Source organism: Pelodiscus sinensis, chromosome 2 (genome assembly GCF_049634645.1).
Source record: "Pelodiscus sinensis isolate JC-2024 chromosome 2, ASM4963464v1, whole genome shotgun sequence".
Lineage (NCBI taxonomy): Eukaryota > Metazoa > Chordata > Testudines > Trionychidae > Pelodiscus > Pelodiscus sinensis.
In genome coordinates, this window is record NC_134712.1 from 20384403 (window position 1) to 20399729 (window position 15327).

Sequence of the window (15327 nt, forward strand, 5' to 3'; positions counted from 1 at the left end):
GGTGGCTCATCCATATAGGCGAACTAGGTGGTCTCCTAGGGCTCCAAGTTAAATGGGGCATCAAATGGTAGAGCAATATCATTGAGGGGGGCACAAATTGCATGGTTTGCCTAGGGCGCCAGTTGCTGGCAGCTAGTCTAGGGCCGCCCCTGTCCTTGCCACACAGCAAGCTCCAGTCCCCTGAGCAAGCCCCAGCTACCAGAGCAGGCCCTAGCCTCCTCACCACATGGCCGGAGCAGGCCCCGGCCCTCCTGACCACATGGCAGGCCCTGACCAGCTCCCACCATATGGCCTCGGCACAGGCCCCCAGCCTCCAGACCAGGCACCCTGACCCCTTCCCTACCATATGGCCACAGCAGGCTCTGGCCACAACAGCAGGCACCGTCCCTCCCCCCGGCACACAGCTGTGAAGGCTGCAGCAGGCCCTGGCCACCAGAGAAAGCCTCGCCTCCCCCTGCAATGCCTCCCACCCCCCACCATAAGGCCTCAGCAGGCCTCTCGAGTGGCCCCCTCACCACAAGGCCTCAGCCAGTCCCATCCGCTGAAGCATCCACCTGCTGTGCCACTCACTTTCAGCAGGAAAGCGAGTGCTGCTGCACGGCTCTGCAAAGGAGGTGGGTGGGCAGAGAATTTTTTGTATGCAGGCACGCACCTTAGAGGGAACACTGCTTGGGAATGACTATGTGACTAGGTATTGGCAGGGCTCGACAAATAATGTAATCTACTCGCCTGTGGCTGTAGAACCGCGTGGCTGGCGAGCGGGGCTTGCCACTATTTGGTGAGCCCTGGATACTGGTAACTTCTTTTGCTGAATGTCACTGTAATTGGCAGTAAACATCACTAGATTTTTCTCACTGGGGCTGTGTCTACACTGGCAAGTTATTCCGGAAAATCAGCCGCTTTTCCGGAAGAACTTGCCAGCTGTTTACACTGGCCGCTTGAATTTCTGGAAAAGCACTGATGATCTAATGTAAAATCATCAGTGCTTTTCAGGAAAAACTATGCTGCTCCCGTTCGGGCAAAAGTCTTTTTCCGGAAAACTGTTCCGGAAAAGGGCCAGTGTAGACAGCACCGTACAGTTTTCCTCAAAAAAGCCCCGATCGCGAAAATGACGACCAGGGCTTTTTTGCGGAAAAGCGCGTCTAGATTGGCCACGGACGCTTTTCCGGAAAAAGTGCTTTTCTGGAAAAACATCCTGCCAATCTAGACGCACTTTTCCGAAAATGCTTTTAACGGAAAACATTTCCGGAAAATCATGCCAGTGTAGACGTAGCCTAGGAGTTTTACCCTCATTGCTTAGGTCCTTAACTCAATTAATTTTTGAGGGTTTTGTTTGTAAAATAAAATGAAAATGTCCATGCTTCATTTAAATCATTGCTCTGGAGTGGGGTTAGGTTTGAGGGGTTCAGTAAACAGGTTGCCCCGGGCAGAGAGGACTGTCAGCCCTCTCTCACCACAGCAGCTTGGGGCCCCTTGTTCCCTGATGTAGGGGAATAGCCAGCAGTGTTCCCTTATGAGAGGTGAGAGGCTTGAGGCTGGAGCACTCCTGGGTGAACCCTCCCACCCCTGCAGTCAGCTCTTCACCTGTCTGGTGATTCTGTCTCTTTTCTGTTTGGTTTTTCTGAGACGAAATCTCATTCCAGACACATCACATTTTCCTGGCACAACCAAACCCTGACCTTGCATTAAGCTATTATAAGAGGAAGCTGAATACCAAATTTGGTGGTCTTAGTTCTTATGGTTTAGGAGGAGTTCTTGAAAAAACAGATAGACAAACTCTCTCAAATATATAGCATATTAAGGAAATGAAAAAGTCACTAAATTTAGAGACAAAGTGGCTAAGTTGGCATAATGGAGTCTCTTTCATAAAATTTCTGTTTCCTATCTTGGTACTTATAGATTATGATCAAGTCTTTTCTTAATCACCTCTATTTAACAAAACAGTTTGAGTTCCATGAGCCTATTACTATAAGGCTTATTTTCCAATCCTTAAATTACATGTATTGCTCTTTTCTGAATCCTCTACAACTTTTTCAATCCTCTACAATCTTTCTTGAATTGTGGATGATAGCAGTCACACCAGTGCCAAATACAGAAGTAATAAAATCTCTCCACTCCTACTTCATAGTCCCATGATTACACAGCCAGGGATTTCATTAGCCCTTTTGGTCATATTGAGTTTATTATCCACCATAACCCTTCAAGTCCTTTTGGATATGTCTACACTAGTTCGGATTAACTTCTGATTGCCGCGTGTAGCCGCGGGCAGTCAGTTCGAACTAAGGGGATTTAAAAATGGCGCCCGACCGGGAACATGCAAATGAAGCCCGTGATATTTAAATTCTGGGCTTCATTTGCAAGTTCGAATGCCTACATTAGCCACCCTAGTTCGAACTAGGGGGCTAGTGTAGACATACCCTTTCAGAGTTCCAGTTTCTCATGATAGAATCCCCCATCCTATAAGTAGGACCTATGTTCTTTGTTCCTAGACCTTTGCATTTGGCCATAGTGAAATATGTTTGCTTGCTCCCAATTTACTAAGTGATTCAAATAGCTCGGTGTCAGTGGCCTGTCCCTTTCAATCTTTGTGTGGCCTGCAAACTTGATTAGTGATGATTTTATGTTTTCTTTTGGGTCACTGAGCTCTTAAGCAGCATGGTACCCAGCAGGTTCATTTAGCTTGCATTCCAGTAGAGACCAAACCAGCTGAGCAATGCCATGGCTGCTATTGGTCCTCGTGGGAGCAGGAGAAAAGAAAGGGATTGGTGTGCTAGAAGGATGCTCAGTTAAATAGCCTGGCACACTTATCTTCTACCACCCTCTTAAACTCTGAAATCACTCAGGGTTTGAGTCCACTCTAGTCAGCTCTCCATGCTCACAGGTCTTTGTGAGGTTGCAGAAAAAGCAGTGACCATAGGCATTTTGCATGCACTCTACCGGGTGTTTGGAAATTTGGCACTGAACGTGAAAAGCAGAGCCAGCCTGAAATAAATAATAGTGTGAGGTTTGTTGTTGTCCAGTTCTGAGTACTGCATAATGACTCTCTGTTTGCCAGATCTGCTCTTGGACCAGAACTTCCAGCTGTAGGGCAATAAATCCATATCCAGACCAACTCTCATCTGTAAAAATAATATCACTTTTTCTTTCACTCCTTCTTCTTGATTCTTTTAAATGTGCTTTTTAAAGTGGGTCTCATGCACTCCTCTGACCTCTGCTTAGTTCCCTGTCCTGCCAACCTGCTTCAAGAGGAATTGAGTGCTGAGCAGAGGCTTTGAATAAGAAGTCTGGTTGTATAGAATCATAGAATACTAGAATTGGAAGGGACCTTGAGAGGTCATCGAGTCCAGTCCCCAGCCCTCACAGTAGGACCAAGCACCATCTAGATCATCTCTGATAGATGTCTATCTAACCTGCTCTTAAATATCTCCAGAGATGGAGATACTACAGCCTTCCTAAGCAATTTATCCCAGTGTTTAACCAGCCTGACAGGAGTTTTTCCTAATGTCCAACCTAAACCTCCCTTGCTGCAGTTTAAGCTCATTGCTTCTTCTCCTATCCTCAGAGGCCAAGGAGAACAATTTTTCTCCCTCCTCATTGTGACACTCTTTTACATACTTGAAAACAGCTATTATGTCCCCTCTCAGACTTCTCCTTTCCAAACTAAACAATCCGGCTGTGTCTACACTGGCATGAATTTCCGGAAATGCTTAAAACGGAATACTATTCCGTTTTCAGTTTTTCCGGAAAAGGAGCGTCTACATTGGCAGGCTGCTTTTCCGGAAAAGCCCTTTTTCCGGAAAAGCGTCTGTGGCCAATGTAGACGCGCTTTTCCGGAAAAGAGCCCCGATCGCCATTTTCGCGAGCGGGGCTTTTTTCCGGAAAAGACTACTGGGCTGTCTACACTGGCCCTTTTCTGGAACAGTGTTCCGGAATAAGGACTTATGCCTGAGTGGGAGCAGAATAGTTTTTCCGGAATAGCGGCTGATTTTGTACAGTAGAGCATCGTTGCTTTTCCGGAAATTCAAGGGCCAGTGTAGACAGCTCGCAGCTTATTCCGGAAAAGCGGCTGATTTTCCGGAATAAGTGGCCCAGTATAGACACAGCCTCCCAGTTATTTCAGTCTGCCCTCATAGCTCATGTTCTCTAGACCTTTAATCATTCTTGTTGCTTTTCTCTGGACCTTCTCCAATTTCTCCACATCTTTCTTGAAATGTGGTGCCCAGAACTGGACACAATAGTCCAACTAAGGCCTAATCAGCAGAGAGTAGAGCAGAAGAATGACTTCTTATGTCTTGCTCACAACACTCCTGTTAACGCATCCCAGAATCATGTTTGCTTTTTTTGCAACAGTGTCACACTTTGTAAGTGTGTATGTAAGTGTGGAGGACACAAAGATTTGGGGTGGGGAAGGGAATCTTTTCTTAAGCTGGTTGAGTACCATGAGGAGAACAGAGACCCAGGAGCCAAAGGAGAGTCCCTTTATGGCTATATTGAGATGGAAAGGGAATGGCTTGATATATGGGGTATGGTTTGGTAGGAGGGGCTCCACCTAGGGTTATTTTGTCTGCCTGAAAGGTGGGAACTTAAGAGAAACTCAAGGGATAGGACAACAGGGAGCATTGTGTGCAAGACCTGAGATTCATTGGCATTGCCATGCTATGCTAGCAGTCTGCACATGGTGCCTTCCTGCATTATGCCTGGCTTCAGGATTAGTTTCACTAAGAAACTCTCAGATTTAAAAATCATGGTCCTTGCCTACTTCCAACATAGCCACCTTGGTTCAGAATATGAAAATGCAAATGAAAGAAGGCCTTTCAAGAGAAGATAAAGGAATTCATTAACATGTACAAGATAATCATTTGTGATATCCCCTGAGATGATTTTATTGGTGCCTCCAATTCCCTGTATATTTTTACTTTGCCATTTTATTTAAACAGAAGAAGTGACCCAAAATCACAACCAGATTGTGAACTCAGCATCTCAGTTTTTCTGCATTATGCAAGAGCGGGAGAGTTTTATCACCCCAAATTAATTTGTTTGGAGACTGTTATGAAGGTTATTGCAACCCCTTAAAATATAAAACACTAGTGCTTGAAAATTAGATCACATTATTTAAAGTTCTTTATTTACAAATTGGCAGCTGTGTGGAAATTGTACGTTAAAACATGGATTAAGCAGTGTTGGATTTTATCAGCAACAGTTGGATAACGTCACTTTAAATTGCTTTTGTATCAGGCCACTCTTTTGAAACTATTGTTAAAATATGAACTCATGCCATTCATTGGAGAATTTATTGTTTGTGAGAAGGGTGGTAAAAGTGTTATGGAAATTACACTTCTCATGTTTGTTTTGCATCAGTGTCCAAGCTCACCAAGATTTTTATTTTTGATCTGCCCCAGCAAATTACTGTGTTTTATGTTTGATGTGTTACAGAGCTGTAATACTGTCTTATTATTGGTTTGGATGATGTCATGGTATTGAAAAATGATGACAAAGCAGGTCGTAAAGTCATCCAAAATATAGTTTGTGTTTCCTGATATAACTGTGTAAACTATGGGGTATTCATGAATGTGTGAGTGTGCTGAATCTCTGTGTGTCATACCTTATAGAAAAAATCTCATATTATTATTATATGGCAGAACTGCTCATTGATTCCAGTAAGGACAAGGGTTGCATTATGCTATGGGATGTATAAACACATGAAGACACAATTCTGCCAAGGATATAACTTTCCTATATTTTTGAATCATTTCATAAAATATAATAGTTAATTAAATCCCTGCTACAGAATCCTATAATTTTTTCAAAAACCCAATGAAAAGGCTATCCATCTTCGTTCAACTTGATAGACTTTTAGGCAAAAGTCTATAGGATTCTATTGGAATTTAATAGGATTCTATTGATTAACTTTACTTTTAAATTCTATAGGATTTTAAACACATATATTGGAGTGTGTGTATCTGTATCCAGAGTAATACATTTCAGAGTTAAGAGTTGTGATATGAAAGAATTTAAATGGCCATGTGTCTTCAGTGACACAAACTCCTATGACCAATCAGGACGTGGCCTGATCACTCAAAATATTCCTCAAAATATTCAGGTTGGATGTCAGATATGTGGCTAATTAGAGAGACAATGACTGCCAGGGATTGCACCCTGACAACTCCAGGCGTGTCCAACATTCTGCCCAAAGGCAATACACCAAAGAGGGGGGATTAATGAGAATAAAGTTGGGGAAAGAATGAGATGAGTTTGTATGTCCCATCAATGTAGCTAGAAGACAAAGATTGGAGAGAATCTTCACAGGTACTTCCACAGAACCAGACTCCCTAGCTCAAAGTGGGCTGGTGTACTATGTTATCTTGTTGTACCATTTTTGCTACCCTTGTGTGAATGCAGGCAAAAATCTTTTAGTGTTCAGTTCAGTGCTGTCAGATAACACTTAAACATATCATGAGTCCAGGAAGCTGTGCATTTCTTATCCTCTGAGATCAAGAGGATGGGGTTAGAGATAGCGTAATGATAGCAAAGAACTATGGATAGGATGAAAGTAACATGGGATATGGAGAAGAAGGGGGTGAGAAAACTCAGACAGTAGGGAGGGAAGGTGGCAAGACTACTAAATGGAAGAGGTGAAGGAGAAAGAATAACCAGCATAGAGAGGAATGAGACAATACAGCAGACTACACAGAAGAGAAAGGCAGAAGAAGAGGGAGATCCCATCAAAAAGGGCAATTATGAAGAAGAAAAAGTAAATGGAGAGAACAAGTCCTACCTCTGTGGGGAGGATGCCTATGATTCACTGAATTTCCAGGTAGAGCTAGCTTTGGGTCTCTCTTGGGGCCTTATCCAATCCCCAAAATTCCCATACTATTCTCTGGCATATATCTTCTTTGGCTATTTGTTTTCATAGTGCGTTCCCCCCCCCGCCCCCTTATGATGTATCTAATCTAATATTGCTTCTACCTGCCTCTCATAGTATGTATTGGTCAAACCACAAATAGCAAATAAAAATCTGAAATGCTTAGAAAAATAGTACCAAATGTGACATGACATTCCATATTCTATATGAAAATATGCTTATGATATAGATATGACATAGCCGAGATATATTTTACACGGGATGGCTCATGGAAAGGTTATGATTTACTGAACATAAATTTGTGTATCTGTATCATTTTTTATCTGAAGTTAGGAAAATTGACTTGTGTATTTGTATTTCAACTATGCTACTTTGGCCCATTGCTAACACTTCAGGTAGAACAATGGACAAGCCAGACAAAGACAATGGACTGTGAAAAGGCGTGGCCATCCTGCGGGCACTCCATATACTGCCACTGACTCATGAGTGCTATGACACTACAGACTCAGGTGACCTGATCACCTGATACTAAACTGGCTCTTGAACTATTGAACTGTTCTACTGGAAGGGGGCAATCAGACAAAAGGTTCCTACATTATGATGGAAATTCTATATAAAGGGTAGGGGGAGGAAAACAATCCTGGCCTTCAGTTTGCTTCTCCTCCAACTCCTTCCCTATCCATATTGATACTTGAAAGTATCTGGAAACAAAGGACTGGAAGGATTTTACAGTGGGGGAGGTCTAGGTTGGATATTAGGAAAAGCTATTTCACTAGGAGGGTGGTGAAGCACAGGAAAGGGTAACCTAGGGAGGTGGTGGAATCTCCATCTCTAGAGGTTTTTAAGTCTTGGCTTGACAAAGCCCTGGCTGGGTTGATTTAGTTGGGGTTGGTCCTGCCTTGAGCAGGGGGCTGGACTTGATGACCTTCTGAGGTCTCTTCCAGCCCTAGGATTCTATGATGGGGGGAGAACTGTTGGACCCAGGCTAAAAGATGCCTGGCCTGTGAAGAAGTCTATCTAAACCTCATCTAGGGTGAGGAATTATTATTTGTAAACAATTTCTTTAGTAAGTCTAGTTTAGTTTGAATGCTTTGTATTATTTTCTTAGTAATCTGCTTTGTTCTTTCTGCTATCCCTTTGACCACTTAAAATTCACCTTTTGGTAATTCATAAACTTATTCCTTGTTTATAATATTTAATTATAATAGTATTATAATGTAACTTCTAAGGGGGGAAGAAGAACAGGAAGTTGTGCATAACTTCTTGAACTTTAAGAGGGGTAGACGGGGGTTTGTACTACATAGATGTCTGGGATGTCCCTTAAGCTGACTCTTCCCAGAGCTGATCTCACTGTTTGCATTGTTCTACAACTGGGATTGGCCCTACCTGTGTGTGCTGGAGGAAGCTTAAGAGGCTGAGTTAAAGACAGGGTTAAAGGCTGGCAGAAAAGGCGGGTTTAGTGGTATCTTCAGCACATCAGGTGCCATCCAAGGGGGTCCAAGCAGTCACACCAAGTGCCTGGGATTTGCAAATAATTCAATCAAAAAATCAATACAAAGGGAGATAATAAAAAACATATTTTTCAACAGTTGGCATTTCTTAGTTCCTTATAGAGCTGCCAAATCAAGTCAATGAGGTAGCACTAACATATTATCTATCTGAACACTATGAGTACGATTAATCCTAGCCTGACTTTTTTCCATAAGGCTGAGGGATTCTCGTTTCTGGGAAGAGGCAAATGTCAGAGCTAAGCCTAATTGGAATAAAAAGCGTGGAGGGTGATTTAATAACTGAAATTGTGCAATATCTTTCCTTCTGCTAAAAATCAAGTACAAAATATGTGCAGTGGCTTTGCTCATCATTAACAGCTAAAAAGAAATAAAGTCACATTCTAATTTAGTTCACCATAGGAATCAAAGATCTTCTTGTCTACCTCGCTGCCAATGCAGGATTATATGTTACGGTATTTTCTTGAGAGCTTCATCCACACTGTAGCTTCGAATGACACACGCCTCTTCATTTGAATGACAATTGGAATGACACTGGAACAAAGCATTAGAAGACAGAGTACAAAGAACAGTTTTTCTTTCACTGGCATAGAGGACAGTAACCTAGTCAGCTACATTAGTGTCTCCACAGTTGAAATCAAGCTCTATTGGTGATGGAATCATCCCACCTATACTTTATGTTTGATCTATTGAAACTCTGCAGGCCACAGTGTAGGGATGAGGGCCAGGGACGAAGCAGTCAGCAAGAGGCAGGAAGAGTGGATGAGGTGAGGGTATCAGCAGGTCCATATGCAGGAATTTCTGGGGCGGGGGGAGAGGGAGGTTTGCTTTTTTTGTAAATGTGGATTGCAAAGGTGTGAATGCACCCCCCATGATGCCCCAAGTAAGAGGGGAAATCAGCCCCAGCCTTCCCCTAGCTCGTCAGAGCATTGCACTGTTCCTGCCTTCCCCTGGCTGACTGGAGCATGCTTATTTGGGGGGCCAAAGGTGGGTGCTTTGCACTCTTTACACTCCTCTGTATACGGGTCTGATCAGTGATATAGGCTCTCCCTTTGTCCTCGGCTTGGCATATGGGAGAGAAGAAAGCTATAAGTAGGGTCTGAGCATTAGAGAGCTCACTGGCCAGAAGAACTTGCAGAAGGAAGCAGTGGGCCCACAGAAGGGACATGCAGAGGGTGATTGACTTTTTTGGGAAAAGAAATTTTGGGGAGACAGAGTAGAAGTTGGGATGGATAAAGGAAAGAGATTAAAGAGGCTGTTAGCAAAAGAGAAGTCCAGGGAAATGGCAGGGGAAGTGATTGAAGGGAGGTAGAACAGAGACAGAGGAAAGCATATGAGAAAGGTAGGAAAGAAAGGAACGGCAGGTGCAATGAAAGTATGAGAGAGCAAAAGATCTGATGCTAAAAAAGCAAGAAGGCAACAATGAAACAGATGAGTGAAACAAAACAAAAAAATCAACAGGCGCAAATTTGACTTGAGTGATGCTATGTCAATCTACACCAGGGTGGGCAATAAAACAGCAGCGTTTAACCAGGGTTAGACACTGGTGGGCTGCTGCTGCCATATTTACCTGCACCTCTGCAGGTAGGGGTGATCACAGCTCCCATTGGCTGAGAAAGAGTGATCTGCAGCAAATCGGAGCTGGGATCCCCTGTACCAGCTGAGGCACAGGTAAATACGGTAATGTAGGGGCTGCCAGGAGCTAATCCTGGCAGACCAGATCTGGCCCCTGGGTTGATATTTGCTTACCCCTGATCTACACCCTCAGAGGATCTGATCTATTGTAGCTCTGGGTATGTCTACACTACCCCGCTAGTTCGAACTAGCGGGGTAATGTATGCATACCGCACTTGCTAATGAAGCCCGGGATTTGAATTTCCCGGGCTTCATTAGCATAAGCGGGGAGCCGCCATTTTTAAATCCCCGCTGCTTCGAACCCCGTGTAGCGCGGCTACACGGGGCTCGAACTAGGTAGTTCGGACTAGGGTCCTATTCCGAACTACCGTTACTCCTCGTGAAACGAGGAGTACCGGTAGTTCGGAATAGGACCCTAGTCCGAACTACCTAGTTCGAGCCCCGTGTAGCCGCGCTACACGGGGTTCGAAGCAGCGGGGATTTAAAAATGGCGGCTCCCCGCTTATGCTAATGAAGCCCGGGAAATTCAAATCCCGGGCTTCATTAGCAAGTGCGGTATGCATACATTACCCTCCTAGTTCGAACTAGGAGGGTAGTGTAGACATACCCTCTCTGATAGAAAAAGAAACATCCATCTGAAGCCACAGGTAGGGAGAGAATGTTTGAATAGATTGTGGCCTAGGGGATGAAGACAGGCAAAAAAAAGTACGTCATTCCCCCTTGCTTCTCAGGTTCCAGCACTGGTGTCGTTTAAGAGTGCAAAATCTATTGTACACCCAAACAAGCATAGAGGAAAAAACAAACTTAAAGGCTATGTTTACACTGCAGGCTTTTTGCGCAAGAACAGCTGTTCTTGCACAGAAACTTGTGGAGCATCTATACTGCACGCATGTTCTTGCACAAGTAAATTTACAGTAAAGTATCGGAACAGAAGGTCCTCTCCCCATGAGGAATAAGCCCTCTTGCGCAAGAGCTCTTGCCCAAGAAGGCAGTGTGGACAGGCAATAGGGGTTTCTTGTGCAAATCCACAGTGCCATTGATACTCTTGCACAAAAGCACATGGCAGTGTGGACACGCTCTTGCGCAATAATTTTTGCACAAGAATCCTTGTGCAAAACAGTTCTTACGCAAGAAGCCTGCAGTGTAGACGTAGCCAAATGGTACTCGTGAGTGGGTGGCCGCCTGTTAAATCCACATAAGTACAATTCAAGATACGATATATGTGAGCTACGCTCCTATCTTTATTAGAGAGATTTGCACATGTAGGAAAGTATGGATTATTGAAAAGCTCTTCTGTCAATTTTATCCTAGACCGCATGCAGTGCATGAGGTTAGGAACTCTACTGTGCATAATATTTCCAAGTGCACCAAGTTCTGTGGTTTTCAGAAATACAAGCAGTCCACATTTTTGCATGTACCATGTGGCTTGCCCAAGGCTCTGAGCTATACACTTAAAATGCATTTCAAAATGTGATCACAGTATATGACCTTTGTGTGGTCATCTGTAGCAATGCAAAATGAATGTGAAGCAGGTTACCATTGGGTAGAAAATGCATGCAAAAAGGCTACCATTGGTGTTTGGTATTACTTTTCCAAAGGAGGTGAGGCAGTGAGGTCTGTCGAGCACAGTCTTACTCACCAGTAAGCAGTCCTTTTGAAATCAATAGGAATACCTGGAGAATATATGTTTGATCCCAGTACCACTGAAATGATGCAAGGGGTCCCACAGCCTATTAACCTACTGAGAGGTTGTGGGTATTTATATCCAGTGCTTGGTCTGTAATCATCCCTAGAGGTAAGTATGTCATAAAGGAGGGCTCTGACTCATTCCTAGAATATGCTGATTAGGCCTCTACTAGAGTATTGTGTCCAGTCTGGGTACTACATTTGAGAAAGATGTGGACAAATTGGAGAAAGTCCAAAGAACAACAACACAAATGATTAAAAGTGTATAAAACATGACCTATGAGGAAAGATTTAAAAAATTGGGTTTGTTTAGTTTGGAGACGATAAGATTGAGAGGGGACATGAGAACGATTTTCAAGTACATAAAAGGTTGTTAACAAGGAGGAAAGAGGAAAAAATGTTCTTGTTAACCTCTGAAGATAGAACAAGATGCAATGGTCTTCAATTGCAGCAAGTATAGGTTGGAGATTAGGAAAGGTTTCCTTACTACAGGGTGGTTAATTACTGGAATAAATTGCCTAGAGAGACTGAGAAATCGCCATTGAGATTTTTAAGAGCAAGTTAGATAAACACGTGTCAGGGATGGTCTAGAATACCTAATCCTGCCATGAGTGCAGAGACTGGACTATATTATCTCTTGATGTCCCTTCCAATGCTATGATTCTATAGCTCATCTGAATTAGAACTAGATTTCAGCATGGTAAGCTTCCTTCACAATAATGATGAATATCCTTTTGCCCTGATTTTCAGAGGGACTGAACACTCCAAAAACTCTTCGGGAATGAGGTGTATGGGTTCATTTAAAACCCACACATTTTTTTGTTATAGTTGACAAATTAAATCACCCAATTAATGCCAGTATAGGTCTCTTTCTCTTTGACTTGTTCTTTGTAACCAGTCTGCTGATCTTTATTAAAAAGTCAACTGTCTGAAAGATATATAATAGGTAATTATTTTTAAAGGATTATTGAGGCTTTCAATAGGACAGTTAAGAGAATACAAGATAATGATTCCAATTTTGCACCCATTTACACTTGCGTAAATTCACAGTGACTCATAAACTTCAGTTCCCTCTACTGTGAGTCATGGTAATTGTTGAATCTTTTAGTTGAAATCACTGTTGTTTTTCTGTCAGATATTTTTCTTTTAGCCCAATCTTTGCCAGTTTTCTGAGGTTTTTTCACCTCCTTTAAAATTAACCCTGAAATTGTGTCCGTTCCTCTGCAAACACTCATGTAGCTTGCTAGAACTGACTTTTTAATTTGGGTTTGAATATTTTACTATGATATAACAAATGCCTCCCAAGTAGCAAAGCTTCCTTAAAGTTTCTGTGATAACTACTCCTTAGCTCCATGCCACACAATGTGGTTTTGTTTTCTTTAAGAAAGCAGAATCATTCTGTGCATACAGTGACTTTGTACACTTCCACTAGGAAGACCTTTTAAAGGTTTTGTTGTGGCAACCAGAAAATAGTCAGCTGCGCACACATCCTGGGACTCACTGGCACATTTTAGAACAATAGATTTCTGTCTGTTAATAAAAGCAGCAGCAAATGGCATCATGAAATTAGGAAGAGCTCCAGATAATATGGAATGATTAGCCTTCCCTTGTGAAATACTCTGGGAGGGAAGGCATAACAAGTGAAAGCACAATAAAAACATGCTTTTGTACACTTTTTTTTTTTAAGAAGTCCCCTTTGGAAAGATCACCAAATACATCATATTACAGTCTTGAAATGATTTTTCATTAAAAAATATTGCATTGCAGATGAGACTCAGATAGATGAACTTGCTGAGGCTGACAAGCTGAAATGAGACTTGGCTGATAGTTAGTTATCAAGCAATACATGCTGTCCTGCTGGCTTTCCTTAAGTGGGAGACTGGTGAGCTCATGAGGGGGTGGTAGGAACTGGCTTTACATCAGAGGAGAGAAACAAGCCTGTGAGGATGGCCAAAAATGCTTAGAGAAGAGGTGTATGCCAAGCAAGCCTTGGAGCACCTCCCCTGCTGTCCTGCATTAGATTCAATCTAACCCATTGATCTCAGCCTCTTCAGGCAGCAGCAGGAGTCTGAAGTCAGAATAACTCTTGTATGGCTCTCCATAGGTGGGATCCTAGATTGCATCTGACCCCAGACACTGTAAGGCTTCATTGGACAGAGCAGCAGGAAGGTCAAACACTAAAATGCAGATGTAAATGTCCTGGAGAGAGATGCAAACATCCTAAAGGAGACGAGTGTTTGGATCTACTGTGATGATTCTAGCTCATCTCTACTCAGTGCTCAGTTTAATGGTAAATAAACCTATTGGGTTTTAGCTTTTATCTTGGGGGATTGACAATTAACTTTCTAAAATTTTAAACCAATTGTTCCAAATGCTAACCCAAAGGGTAACAGTTGTCCTGTGCTTAATGGGCACACATCTTGCTTAGTATGAAGCCAGAGGCAGGATCAGGCCTTTTATTTGTAACAATTTATTTTCTGTTGTGAATTAGGCTACTCTGTAGTTCAGGGGTGAGCAAGCTCAGGCCCGGGGGCTGGTCCGAGCCCGCCAAGCATTTCTCTCTGGCCCACCCAGCTGATTAGCAGAGGTGCATACTAGTGTTCCTTCCAAGCTGCGGGCTGCACTGCTTCACCGGTGATTAATTAGCCCTGCCCAGTCAGTCAGCTCTGTGCACAGAGCCCTGAGCCCCTGACTGGGCAGGAATGATTAATCACCTGTGAAGCTGTGCTGCCCTGCAGCTTAGAGGGAACACTGGTGCATACTTACAGCCAGCAGCATGTGTTCGGTTGCTCCTTCCCCCACCTTGCTCTGTCCAGCAGCTGAGCTGCTCCCAGGATTCTCCTGCTAGCTGTGCAGAGTGGCGGGGGGAGGGGAGGAGAGAATGAAGAGGAAAGGGGAGACTGAAGTCAGTGTGTCTTCCTGCTTATATACCCCATCCCTGCAGAGCACGCTTTGGGGAGAGGGACACACACACACAGCAGAGCTGCTTCAGTTCGAACTGTGAATGGTAAGTGACTTAGAGGAGTGCAGAGCAGAGATGGGGGGAGACAGAGCAGGACACATTTCCCTTAAAGGGACAGAGTGTGGCTTCTCTGAGAAGCTTACCCTGCAGCAGCCAGTACGTGCATACTTTGTGTCATGCCACACACCTCCAGTCTGTGCCACGCACATACTGTCACATGCAGATTGCCACACACTCTCAATCTGTCACATAGTCTGTCTCTCTCACACAGAGTGTCTCTCATTTACAATCACACACTCTCTTTATCTCTCTCTGTAGCCCCCAACTTCTCCCTTCTGCCCGAAGCTGCTCAACCAGGTATTAAAATTCATGAATTGGCCCCTCTGTAAAAATGAATGCCTGCCCCTGCTGTAGCTGATACTCTTCTGTATCATGTTATAAAAAAGATGAGTTTTGCCTTTGAAGTTTGTCATTATACATAGTTTCATTGATGATAAAGCCAAATTGGACCACTGTGATCATCTAGTCTGGCTTTCTTTATAACACAGGTCGTGGGATTATCCTGAATTAATTTCCATTTGAACTAGAGCAGTGTTTCTCAAAGTGTTCCACTGGCACATTTTGGGAAAGCCACTAGTGGGCCCACACCACTTTGTTTATCTAAAGGGTCTGTA